The sequence below is a fragment of the Macadamia integrifolia genome, unplaced genomic scaffold (genome assembly GCF_013358625.1).
Source record: "Macadamia integrifolia cultivar HAES 741 unplaced genomic scaffold, SCU_Mint_v3 scaffold885, whole genome shotgun sequence".
NCBI lineage: Eukaryota > Viridiplantae > Streptophyta > Magnoliopsida > Proteales > Proteaceae > Macadamia > Macadamia integrifolia.
In genome coordinates, this window is record NW_024870570.1 from 139442 (window position 1) to 152815 (window position 13374).

The window sequence follows — 13374 nt, forward strand, 5'->3', positions numbered from 1 at the left end:
AATATTATCACAGTCAGCATCTCTTGAGAAAGGAAGTTGGAGGTCAAGACCATCTTCCCCTGAGCTGGAAGAATCAACAAGAAAGTTCATACTAGCATCAACTAGGGGTCAATTTCAGGTATAATTTCTCAATAGAATTAGTATAATATAGACTTTATATAGACCTCGTTTTAGTGTATATATTTATTTAAATTCAGTCAATATATATATATATATGTGTGATAACTTAGCCATGCAAGCGGAATAGGAATAATTATAGAAAATGTTCGTTCTTAAGCATCTAGTAGGAAGATCGGTTGAACCAGGTAGATTGGGTGCCTAACACCTTCCCAATTCTACAACCTGACACTTACCCATAACCCTAGATGGCAACTCCAAATCCTTTTGCATGATCTTGATCCTTGTATTGGACCATCATCAAATCCCCGTCTTGAATGATGAACTTTACACTCTTACGAAATAGGCATCCACGTATCTCCGAGTAGTGATATAGTGACGCGAGGCTCGCAGGGTAAGTACACACGACACACCCCTTCCTCATGAAAGAGAAAGAGAGGGGAGATGATAGAATCAATGCAACTCCTTTCCCCCCCCCCAAAAAAAAGGGGAAGAGAGACCTCATTTCCAGCCGCTACCCTCACAGGCTCCCACATGACCGGATAATACATTTTCAAGTATTTCCCATTGGCCGATTTTAATTGGATCTGTCCATTGTGATCTTACAATCTATATGCTCCATCTTTGAGCATCTAGTATATCTCGTATGGTCCTTCCCACAAAGGTGACCATTTCCCATATATGTTCGTCTTAGCTCCAATTGGTAGAATAGCTTTCTATACCAATTATCCTTCTCTCAAGTCTTTAGGCCTAACACGCTTGTCATATGATTTGGCCACCATCCTTTTCTATGCTTGTATATAATTTAAAGCTTTGGCACGTTCCTCTGTTAGGTCTTCCAATTCGGTTAACATAGCTTCACTATATTCAAATGGAGTCAAAGTACGTTGTTGGGCAACTCATAGTGATTTTACAGTTACTTCCATAGGTAGAACTACATCATGACCGAACGTTAAAGAGAAAGGTGTAGTCCCTGTGCCTGATCATTTAGTGGCTTAGTATGCCCAAAGGACTTCAGATAGTAACTCAGCCCAGGAAGAAGGATTGTCAGAAATGAATTTAGCCAAATTTGACTTCAAAACTTTATTACTTACCTCGGCCTGACCGTTGCCTTGAGTATAGTATGGAGTTGAATGGATAATGGAAATCCCATATTCATTGGTGAATTCCAATACCAAATCTCTTGTGAACATAGTCCCATTATCATAGGTTATGGTTTTAGGGATCCCAAACCTATGAATGATACCTTGTTTCAAGAACTTGATCACATCTGTCTAGTTCACAACCTTGAATGGAATAGCTTCGGCCCATTTAGTAAAATAATCTATCATGGCCAGATGAAACTATACCCCTGATTGAAAGGAGTATAAATTTTTCCAATGATATCCATTGCCCATCCTCTAAAAGGCCACGGTCTAATAATTGGGTGTAAATTAGTTATTGGGGCTCATTGGATCGGCCCACGCCTTTGGCATGCTTGACACCCTTTTGCATATTTCAGGCAATCATCCACAATAGTTGGCCAATGATAACCATATCGTCTAATCATCCAAAGCATCTTTGCACCAGCCTGATGTGCTCCATAAATCCCTTCATGGATCTCGACCATAATTTGCATTGATTCATTTACTCCCACACATAGTAGCAATAGGCCGTCTTTAGCCTTCCTATATAATTGACCACCCAAGGCCACATATCTGCGTGATATCTAGTTTTATGGTCAGTCTTGGATCAGGATTCTGCAGAAATTAGAGTAGTGGTGTTCTCCAATCGAGCTTTAATTCTTCCAAGCTATTTACCTCGATCGTTATAGGTTCTACAATTGATGAGAAAAGCATCCTCCTAAAAGATATTACTTGCTCGTGTTGACCTTCACCTAGCTTTGCACCTGAGGCAGCATGAGCCAAACTATTAGCCATGGAGTTTTCTTTCCTTGGAATGAATCTAAGAGATGTATCCTGGAATCTCTTGATCAGGCTTTGGGTTTTTGCCAAGTATCTGGTTAATGATTCACTTTCGCATCGATACTCCTCAGCTATTTTTTTATCACCAATTATGAATCTCCGATCACCTTCACTATGGGCACGTCCATCCCTAAAAGAGTTTCCAGTCCGATTAACAAAGCTTCAGATTCTTCTTGATTGTTGGAATAGGAAAAACGCAATTGGAATCCTAGATGTGTTTCCACATCTTGTGGGGAAATGATCACTACTCCTACTCCAGCTAACCGTTCTATCCTCGATCCATCAAAGAACATTTTCTAGGGTAATAGATCGATTGCATTTTCCTATGATACTTCCATTGGTGGGTGATCTTCCAGGAAATCTGCCAATATGCCCTTCATGGCTTCTGAGGCACGTATTGTAGAGTAAATTTAGTTAGTGACAGAGCCCATTTACCAATTCTTCCTTGCACTATTGGTTTATTGAGCATATATTTAATAACATTTGTTTGGCATAACTCCTCCACAGTCACCGGTATCAGGTAGTACCGTAATTTTGTGCACGAAAAGTATAATGACAAACACAGTTTCGCAATGGTCGTATATCTTATTCTGTCATCATTGAGAGTCCAACTTAAATAGTACATGGCCTGCTCATGATCATGCTCATTGTCTTGTGCCAGAAATCCTATTATGGATTCGGATGCCGTTGAAACATATAGTTTCAATGGAATTCCTCTTCGGGGTGGTGTCAGCATAGGTGGGTTGGTCAGATATCTCTTAATTTCTTCAAATGCATTTTGGTGGATTTTTTCCCATTTAAATTCTTGCTTATTTCTGTGTTTGAGCAATAGAGAGAAAACTCTTACCCTTCCTGCTGAATTTTAGATAAATCATCTAAGGAAATTCACCTGACCTAGGAACTTTTGTAATTCCTTGTTATCACGAGGCTCATGTCTTGTTTTTATCTACCTCTATCCCTTTCTGATGTACCAAAAATCCTAGGAAATTCCCTGCGGACACTCCAAAGGCATATTTTAAAGAGTTAATTTTAAGGTCGTGGGCCTTCATTCAGTCAAAAGTCATTGCTAGATGGTTAAGATGCTCATTCTCATTTTGAGATTTGACCACCACATCATCAACATATACTTCAAGTAAATAGCCAATCATGTCATGAAATGTGGTATTCATGGCCCTCTGATAAATAGCTTCTGTGTTCTTTAGACCGAATGACATTACCAACCATTCATATGTCCCCAATGCCCCTGGGCATCGGAATGCTGTCTTGGGTATATCATCTTCAGCTATGAATATTTAGTTATAACCTGCATGGCCATCCATAAATGATAGTATTTGTTTTTTGGATGCTGAGTCCACTAATGAGTATACCACAGGCATAGGTCATCCTTAGGCATGGCCTTATTCAGTTCTCTAAAGTCGATGCATACCCTAAGTTTTCCATTTTTCTTGATGATTGGAACCACGTTAGACAACCATTCTACATATCTAACGGTTCTTATCAAATCGGCTTTGAGCAACCGCTCAATTTCATCTTTTATTTTTAGGACAACTTCTATCGCCATCCTTGTAGGGATTGTTTAAATGGTTTGTATCTGTCCCTAATAGGTAATTGATGCTCTATGAGCTTATGGTCTAAACCTGGCATTTCAAAGTAATCCCACACGAAGTAATTTTTATTGGCCGTAAGGAGGTTTACAAGTTTTCCTTGAAGTCTGGCAGTAAAAGCCCACTTACAAAGATTGGTCTCTTATCTTCCTCTGATCCTAAATTCACTTCTTGTAGAGGATCCTCCACTTCAGCTAAAGTCTCTTCCATCTTTGGTGGGGTTGGTGGTAGATCCTTTACTATGATACTTAGGCTATATTCTCTCTCAATGGTCATGACTGTTAGCGCATTTGCCAAACGATGCTCCATCTGAGCCACTGCCAATCTTCTAAGTGTGTCTTTGATGGCTCCTTGTTCCATTGTAGACTGCATCAAGTACTGGTCTTGGTCCCTTAATGACGGCATTCTAATAATGCTGGCCGTGCTCCAAATCGGCTGACTGTCACTATGGTCAGTTTGCCATCTTTATTAGGCTCTAAAAATTTAATAGGGGAAACATCCCTATGGTAAAACATCGCATCACCCAAACTAGCATTGACAAGGAACGGCCAATTATCTGCCATAAGCACCTCCACTTGACCTCCTCATTCCAAAACATGAGGAATTGGTGCAAAGAAGAAGGTACACAACTATTGGCATGAATCCAGTCACGTCCCAACAATGCGTTGTAATTAGCCATGGCATCCATGACAAAGAAAGCAATCATGGAACTCCGTCTTCCAATCTTTAATTCAACTGGCAGGATGCCTCTTGGAGAGCTAGCACCTCCAAGGAAATTGGTCACAGCAACATCCACAAGGATGAGATCATTCTCATTCCGTTGAAGTTTAGCTATCATTCATGATGGTAATATGTTAACTGCCGCACCATTATCCACCAACACTCTTGTTTGCAGTGAATATACACCCAAAATTTAGGGAAAAAAAATAAAATCCCAACCTTGGCTAAAGGTAAGGGCCATACCGATCTAGAGCAAAGATAATTTCATTTACACTTGATCTAGGGACCCCCACACTTGAATTTTTAGTACCCCATATCAATTTCAGGCACAAACATATTTCTTAATTCGGAACTCACCTTGTCTCTTCCAAAATATCCTTATCTTAAAGCAAGACCACTTGTGAAGTAATAGGGAACCAAGGACTAAGGCGTTGGACTGTTTTTGACTAAACATGTTACCAAGGCATTGATGACATTTACACATACTTTCCTATTGTGTGGTTTTTTCTTTCTTTTTTTTTTCATAATAAACTCTATCCTACTCCACTACTATTGGCCTGAATGACATGGTGGAGCAAACACCAAACACCCAAGTTACTATGTAGCTTCGCTTTTTGTATATGCCCACATAGACAGTGATGCTAGAGTTCTTTCAAAAGTTTCCTCCCTAAGATTTTCGATCAAGATACCACGCTTCCTAAGGCACAACACCCTGTCTAGTTCTAAGGAAATAAACTCTTACTTTTCATTTATATCATTTTTCACATTTTATTAAAAATTGTGTATTTGTCAATTCATGCCAATCTAAAAGAAGGTCTCAACTTCAAATCAAGAGTACAAGGAACCTATAGACTTACATATGGTCGAACACCGTAAAATAAGGATCTCTTATTTTTCAAAAGAGAGTCCCATCTCAAGACATAGGCTTGTTTCTTTTTTTTCTCAATAGGATTTTTATGTATTCAAGATGGGTACCTTAATCAAAATTATTACTTTCATACATCAAGCAAACAAATGGTATGATCATTAGCCAAAAGCCAAAGTAGGACTTCATCCTTAGCAAGATCGAAAACAAAAAGAAAAAACAAATAAAAACAAAGTAGAAAAACAAAACAAAACAAAACAAAAAAGAAACTGGTTTCCCCTCCCCTACACTTAAGTCATGTAATGTCCTCAATGCATGGAAAAAATTAAAAGCAAAGACAATGCAAGGGGATTATACCTAAAAAAGAGTTAGTCATTTATGTAAAAAGGTTCATGGAGATCCATGACCTCTTCCAGAGCATAAGATGACAACTCAGTGAAGGGCTTCAACTTATGGGTGATCCCAAATTTCTTTATGGGGGCCTCAAATGATCTATTGTGAAATGCTTGCCACTATCAAAAATATAATAAATGATCCCATCATCCATCCACTTTAGAATTTCTTTTTGAATAACTTCCTTCATCACAGGGTTAGCTCTCCCCTGAGGTTTCGTTGAAGGTTTGGACCTCTCAATGAGGTGAGTATGATGTTGAACAATAGAAGGGCTAATTCCTTTGATGTTAGCCATGGTCCAACCTAGGGCTTCCTTATTGTTTTTTAACACTCTAGGTAATTCCTCTTCCTGGTTAGAATTCAAGTTTGAATAAATTATTACTGAAAGAGTCTGGTCAGGCCCTAGGAAAGCATACCTCAAATCAAATGGCAACTCTTTAAGATCTAGCTTAGGGGGCTCTACTATAGAAGGTTTGGGAATGGAATTAGAAGGGGGTCCTAAGGGCTCTATAGGTGGTTGGAAACTCCAAACCTCAGACATAATTCCATCATTAAAACCACCCAATTGTTCCATACACTTGGGAAATTCTGAATCAAAATCAATATCAAAATATGTCTCAATGGAATCTAGAATTTCCTAGAGCATATGAACTTCCTTCTCATGGGAATATGGTTGCTTACCCAACCTAAAGACATCAAAATCCACAGAAGTGTTGCCAAAAGAAAGTTTCATGGTACCGTTCCTACAATTAATTATGGCATTGCTGGTTGCAAGGAACAGTCTACCAATAATTGGGATTTGGTCCCGAATGTTGGCAACTGGTTGGGTGTCTAAAACAATTAAATCAACAGAGAATAAAAATTCCCCAACTTTAAGTAAGACATCCTCAACCATCCCTTTAGGAATCTCAATAGATCTATCTGCTAACCGAAGAGTAGTTCCAGTGGCTTTCAATTCTCCCAATCCTAGATGCTTATATACATGGTAAGGCAAAAGATTTACACTTGCGCTAAGGTCAAGTAAGGCATGTTCAATATAGGTTTTGCCTATGACACAAACTATAGTAGGGCTCCCTGGATCCTTATACTTGGCGGTTATAGGCTGAGTAATTATGGAACTAATGTTGCCTGCTAAGAATGCCTTTTTGGGCACACTAGTGATATGTTTGTGAATACACAACTCTTTCAGGACCTTTGCATCAGTGGGAATCTGGGATACGGCATCCAAAAGAGGGATGTTTACTTCTACCTTTCTGAAAACTTCTAAAATCTTATCCATGGAAGTAGTCTTCTTTTTGTTTACCAACCGATTAGGAAAGGGGACAGGAGGAACATAAGGACTGTTAGGATTTTACTCTTTCTTAGAAGAATCATGTTTGGTTTCCTGAACCAAATCATATTTAGTTGCTTTAGGTTCATCAGATGAACCTGGAATAATAGACACATTTGTGTCCTCAACAAAAGGAGAGTTAACAGGAGTAATGATGGGAAAGATTTAGGGACACTCTGTTGGTACTCTCGGTCACTCCTAAGAGCATAAACAACATTACATTGGTTGGAGGGCTTTTATTGTGGACTCTTTTGAATTGAATTCAACTGATTGATGATTCATATTCACATTCCTGGGATTTGGTTCAAGCTGACTTGGCATCTTCCCTTTCTCCTTTTCATGCAAAGCATTAGCAAGTTGGGAGATTTGTTTCTCTATATTATGTTGGCCTGTCATGAAAGTACTCATCAGAAGTTCCATGCTTTTCTCTAAAGAAGAAAGCCTAGCCAAATCACTACCTCCTCTCATGAATCCTGGAGGTTGATTCACAGGAGGTGGTGGAATAGCAGATTGAGTTGGGATCCTAAAATTTTTTTGTTGATTGGGGGTATGTTCCTTTGATTGGCTTATTGGGGAACATACTGCCCCAGACTCAAGGGTTGAAAATTAGGATCTACTTAATTATTGGCTTGTTGGGGAACAAACTGCCCTTGACTCAATGGTTGAAAATTATGACCTACTTGATTATTGGCTTGATTCCAAGAGAAGTTAGGATGGTTCCTCCATCCTAGATTATAGGTCTAACTATAAGGGTTGTCTTGGGACATTGTTCACATTTTCAATACCAATATTCAAACCGTTCACACGAGAAATATTAGGGCACTCCTCCATCACATGTATGGTAGATTGGCACCAAATACACATAGGCACAAAATGATTTATTTAGTTCAGTTGGGCAAGTCCTTTAACTACTATGGCTTCGAGTTTCTTAATAAGACTCTCAAGTTGAGCCTCTTTGGCCACAACACCTTCTACAAGGTAACCTTATTTGTCCACTCAATTTCTTGAGTAGACTCTCATTCTCTAGTTTTCTCAGCCAATTCAAGCAAAAAGTTCCAAGCATCGTCTTCATCTATAAAAGATGGAAAACCTTTGGAGCACATAGCCTCTACCAATAGCTTGGTCTGATAATCAATACCCTCATAAATGATTTGACAAATTTACCATGTATCAATTCCATGGTGAGGGCATTCCTGAAGGAGGTCCTTAAATCTCTCTATAAATTTGGAGAACGACTCACTAGGCTTCTACCTGAATTGAAGAATGTCACTCCTGAGTTTATTGGTTTTATACAAAGGAAAGAATTTTTTTCAGGAAGACTATAGTAAACCCATCCCATGTGGTAATGGAATTGGTAAGCAGACCGTAGAGCCATTTCTTAGCTTGGTCCTTGAGTGCAAAAGTTATGAACCTTAATTTTACATCATCATCAGTAAACTATTGGACCTTAATCAGAACATAAACCTTCTCAAATTCACTAAGGAATTGGTATGCATCCTCAGAGGGCAGCCCATGGAAGTGAGGCAACATAGTGATGTATTGAGATTTGAGCTTAAAATTATTGCCCTGGGCTTGCGGTAGAACTATGCAGGAAGGTTGGGCTGCTCTAGTAGGATAGAACCTATCTTTTAGAGATTTAGGTGGAGGGTTTGGCTGTTGGTCTTCCATATTGAAAAGGTATTGATGAGAGTATAGTTTTAGGATCATTATATGTTGGATTTCTTCTTTTTAACTGATTCTCAGTATTATGTACCCACCTAACACTTATGCAACAGAAAACTACCCACAACTAGAATATGACAAGGGCAAAAGAATGAATATTTTTTTTTTTTGGTTTTTTTATTTTTTTTAGCTTTTTGAGAGCTTACCCGGCAGTGATCTAAGGTTGCTCAATTCCTAAGGTACTGCTACAGGGCGAAACCTGTCTTTACCATACTTTGAGGCTTTGCGACCTCCACCGATACAACTATTATTGTAAGTTGTTCTTCTTAGGAATTCAATAAATGATGAAAGAAAAAGAAAATAAAGCACTCTGATTTACCAAAAGGAAGCAAAAAATAACACAGAACTATCTCCCTGGCAACGGCGTCAAAAACTCGTTTGAGATTTAAAAGTAACCGCAAGCGTATGGATCAGTGCAGCTAATGGGTTGAACACAAGGAGAGCAGCCACTTTCTTTTTAGCTTCTTTTAGTAATGTGAAAGTGCACATATTAATTATGGTGATCTATTTCTAACTACCGCCCTAAACAATTGCATCTAAAAACGTCCTAACTAACACATCTAGGAATTTAAATACTCCAAACCACGCAGATAAAAAGTAAATAACTGAAAGTAAAAGTGCTGAAATAAAGAATATTGAAAAGTAAATAAAAGTGTAAATAAAGGGGACAAAGTCAGAGACAGGCACACAAGTATGTTTCTCTACTTAGCCCGAGGGATGCATCATAAACATTATAAGCTTCCCTACTTGACTAGAGAGTTACTCTTACAAGGATTGCTCTACTTAGCTTTAGGGGAAGTGATGCAATATAAATAACGAAAGTAAAATGATGGTTCCATGGCTAGAGAGTGGCAAAGCCAACACATGTATCTAGCCAATGACCTTGGGGAAAAGGGAAAGCATCAAATTAAAAACTAAAATTTAAATCCTAAATTAATAATGAATGGGTAGCAAAAAGAGGGAATGAGAGGGGGTGAGAAGACTACTGTAGAAGCCTACTTACCTAAACTTCCATACTTCAATCCTTAATTTAAAATAACTTGATTGATTTGAAGTACTACTAGCCCTAAAAAATAGATCTAAACTAAATCAAATCTTAAATTGCTAGGACTAGAGAAGACAAATCTATAAGAGAAAAACTGAACTTGAAAGACATGCTTCATAGCTTGTTCTTGGCACCTAGAACTAAGCCTAGAACTAGAAATTAAAATTATTACACCTTAGCATAAGTTGAATAATAAAATAAAAGGTTTGCATTAATCAAAATAAAAGACTTGCATTAATAAAAATAAAAAAAATAAAAAAAGATTACAAAAGTGCTTGCATAAAAAACTAAGACAACGAACTAAAGAGAAAAAGAGAGCACAACTAAAAACCTAGAAGAAGAGAGGAAGAGAGGTACCCTAAAAGAGAAGTGTGCCCTCCCCTTGTGTTGATTCTATTATATAGAAAATGGGGGGAGTACAACGATTTTTGGTTTCCTAGTTTAGGGGATTTTTTGAGATTCTTGTTGATGAGGTGGAAATTAGGAGAGAAGAGAGAAAAAAGAGAAAATATAGGAGAGAATGAGAAGGACGACCAAGTGTAGGCCCTCTTGGATCGAATTTTTGTGGTGGAGGAGAGAGATCAGAGAAAATAGGAAAGAAAGTAGGGGACAGAGAAGCTTGGACTATTTTTCCTTTTTTTTTCTTTCATATTTTTCTCCCTTTTTTCTATTTTTTTTCTTTTATTTCCTTCTTTTTCTCTCTCTTCAAACTTGCACACAAAGCTCTCCCTTGGCCGACCTCCTTGCTTTAAGTGATGAGTAGGAGAGAAAATCTTCTAAAAGAAATCTCCAAAAAATGGCAGCCAAGAGGTTCGAACTTGAGACCTACTGGTGAGCAAGGGATTTTTGCACACCACAACTCACCAACTACGCTAGGTAGTTGTTGTTACCAAAAAAGAATCTTCAATCACTCAAGGGGGATCCATCGATCCTTGTTGGTGTTTGAAATATTTCTTGAACACCTGGGACAACTGCAAATGAGCTAATTTTGCATCTCGGTTCAGTTCTGATCCATTATTCTTTTTTTTTGCCCAAAAAGAATAATCACTTGTACGGGTGACCAAACGGATATATACTTTTAATGCAACACGTCCATCTTACTCAAATTTTTATTTTCTTCACAACTTTAAAAAGAACAGGACATCTTTACGTGTAAAATTAGAGATATGGCACCTGATATTCCTTAATACCTTTAAAATACCAAACCTGCAAAAAGAGAGTAAAACCCAAGGTGGCTCCATTCTAAATATATAAAAATACAAACTTTACTACCTAAGATTTCACACATAAATGTGTTCATCAACTCTTTATACCGGCTTTCCATCCATATTTATAGTGACATAGAGTGGTTTCAAATGTTGGGTCATTTCTTTAGTTAGCCGATCAAATGAAGCCATGGCCATTTCTTGTGATGGTTCTAGGGGTGGACATTTTTTGTTCTATTCTCTTTTTGAACCAAATTCTAATTTATCCGTAAGTTTAGTCACTATATCCACTCTAAGAATTCCTAAAAGTTGGTCTTCACCATCGGAGTCAAGCTCCTCAATGTGGACTGAATCGTTCTGGAACACTTTCGGCAATATATACACTATATTAATGGGTAGTACTTGTACTTCTACTTATCCGAACATCATATTAAAAAATTCCCCAAAGTTCCCGCTGTTATCCGTCTTGAGATCAGATACCTCAGGATCAACTTCTAAACTAACCACTTGTTTTGCTTTTGGGTCAAGACCCTCATTTTTCCCCTGAGTATCTGAGCACTCCTTCTACCTGGTTACCGCTTCAGGTGACTTAGGTTGGGCTTCCATTTCTTTTTCAGTCCACTATATTGTAATGACCAATGCTAACACACCCTTTTTCTTCTCCCTTTGCTCCTTATAAGGTTGGGCATGTGATCGTAATGACCCCTCTTTGGATGGCTGGTTGTTGCCTTTGCCACCTTCTTCTTTGGGTCCTGGTCAGCTCCTGGCCTTCATCAAAAGGGATTTTGGGGTGGCTAACTGTCCTCCATTGGCAAGTGTGTTTCATTTTTTGCCATACCATCCTCAAATATTGACTTCTTGATTGTTCTCTATTTCCTATCTTGTAAGTATATAGGCGGTTTTGAAGGGGTCCCTTATGTGGGGAGTACAAGACGTGCTCCCTGATAGGGATCCTCTCTTGCTCCTATCTCCTAGGTGGGAGACGTCTCATGCTATCTTTTACTGACCTTCTTTCCTCCACTTGCCTTTGATAAGGCCAACACTCAAATTCTGAGTTTTTCCCAAAATCTAGTCTCCTTTCTACAACTGGCTTTGGTTGAACTTTCTTTGGGCTATGACGTGTTTCCTTAGCCATGGCAATGATATGAGCCTTATGACTATCGTCTGATTGTTTTCCCCTGGTGACTGGTGCAGGACCTCGAGGGTCTCTAGTCTGCCCTTGAGTTGAACGATTAGTCTCATCGATCAAACGCTTACAATGGTGACAAACACTCCAATGGAATTTTTCCTCTAACTGAGAATCTGAGCTTCCAGACCCTTCTTCTTGCTTGTGGGCTTGCAGGTCTTTTCATTCTTTCAACAGAACTAGCGGTCCATTTGGTCGTCTTCCATGTTCAGATGCATTCTTCTTGCTCTGGCCATCCCTCAAATCTACTTTCAGCCTCAGTCCTGTTATTGGAGGTCGTAACTCCATGACATCTCCTGACTTGGCTAAAGCTAAATGGGATATAAGTGGTCTCAGATTTGATCTTTCTCTTCTTGGGATGGCTTGTGGCAGTGACAGTAGGCCAGAAAGTTCCGTATTGACTATATTGATCGTAGGAAATGGATCTTCGTCAACCACCATCATGCACTTTTCTTTCTCTGAAAATTTCAACCGGCCATCATTTATAGCCTTTTGTATGGAATTTCGTAAGACAACACAATCATTCGTAAAATGCGAATCTATATTATGTCATTTGCAATACTTCCTATCTTTGAGGTTAGCAACTAGGGGTATTTGGTGCCCCTCTTGGAGGCTGACGACACACCGGTGCTTGGCCACTTTGAACCTATTGACAAATTGCCTGACAGACTCACCATTCTCTTGGTACATCTTTGTAAGGTCGGTTACTGATACTGTAGGCTCATTCCTATAGAATTGGAGATGAAATTTATCTTCCATCTCTCCCCAATTCTGTATAGAGTTGACTAGCAGATTACAATACCATGAGAAGGCTGCCCTGGTCAATGAGTTAGGGAATAGCCTTAACTTTATAGGGTCACCTGCCCCTACGGTCCCACACTGGACAGTGAAACATGCTATGTGTTCTACCGTAGACATGTTATCTTCCCTAGAAAACTTGGAGAATTTCGGTATCTTCAGATTTCTTCCTATGTCAATCATATCCAAATATTATGGGTATGTTTTTCTGTAAACAAACCTGATAACTGGTCAGAAAGGGGGATTAATTTGGTCTTGAATCACCCTGACCAATTCTTCCCAGTCAACCATCATATGGTTGGCCTGAGCCATAAATGGCTCTAGAATAGCAAAGGTTGGATTCCTTTAATAGTGTTTAGCATGTCAAACATGTTGTTCTCTTACCACCCTACCCCTTGATGGTTAGGTATGTTCTGGCAAGAGGT

The 13374-nt window shown here is 38.8% G+C and overlaps 1 non-coding gene across 1 annotated transcript; it reads left to right on the plus strand.

Annotated features, from left to right (window-relative positions):
- Positions 1-8166: 8166 nt before the first annotated feature.
- Positions 8167-8273, plus strand: LOC122070318. Its single transcript, XR_006137734.1, has one exon. It is a non-coding gene; the product is annotated as a small nucleolar RNA R71 (small nucleolar RNA).
- The last annotated feature ends 5101 nt before the right edge of the window (positions 8274-13374 follow it).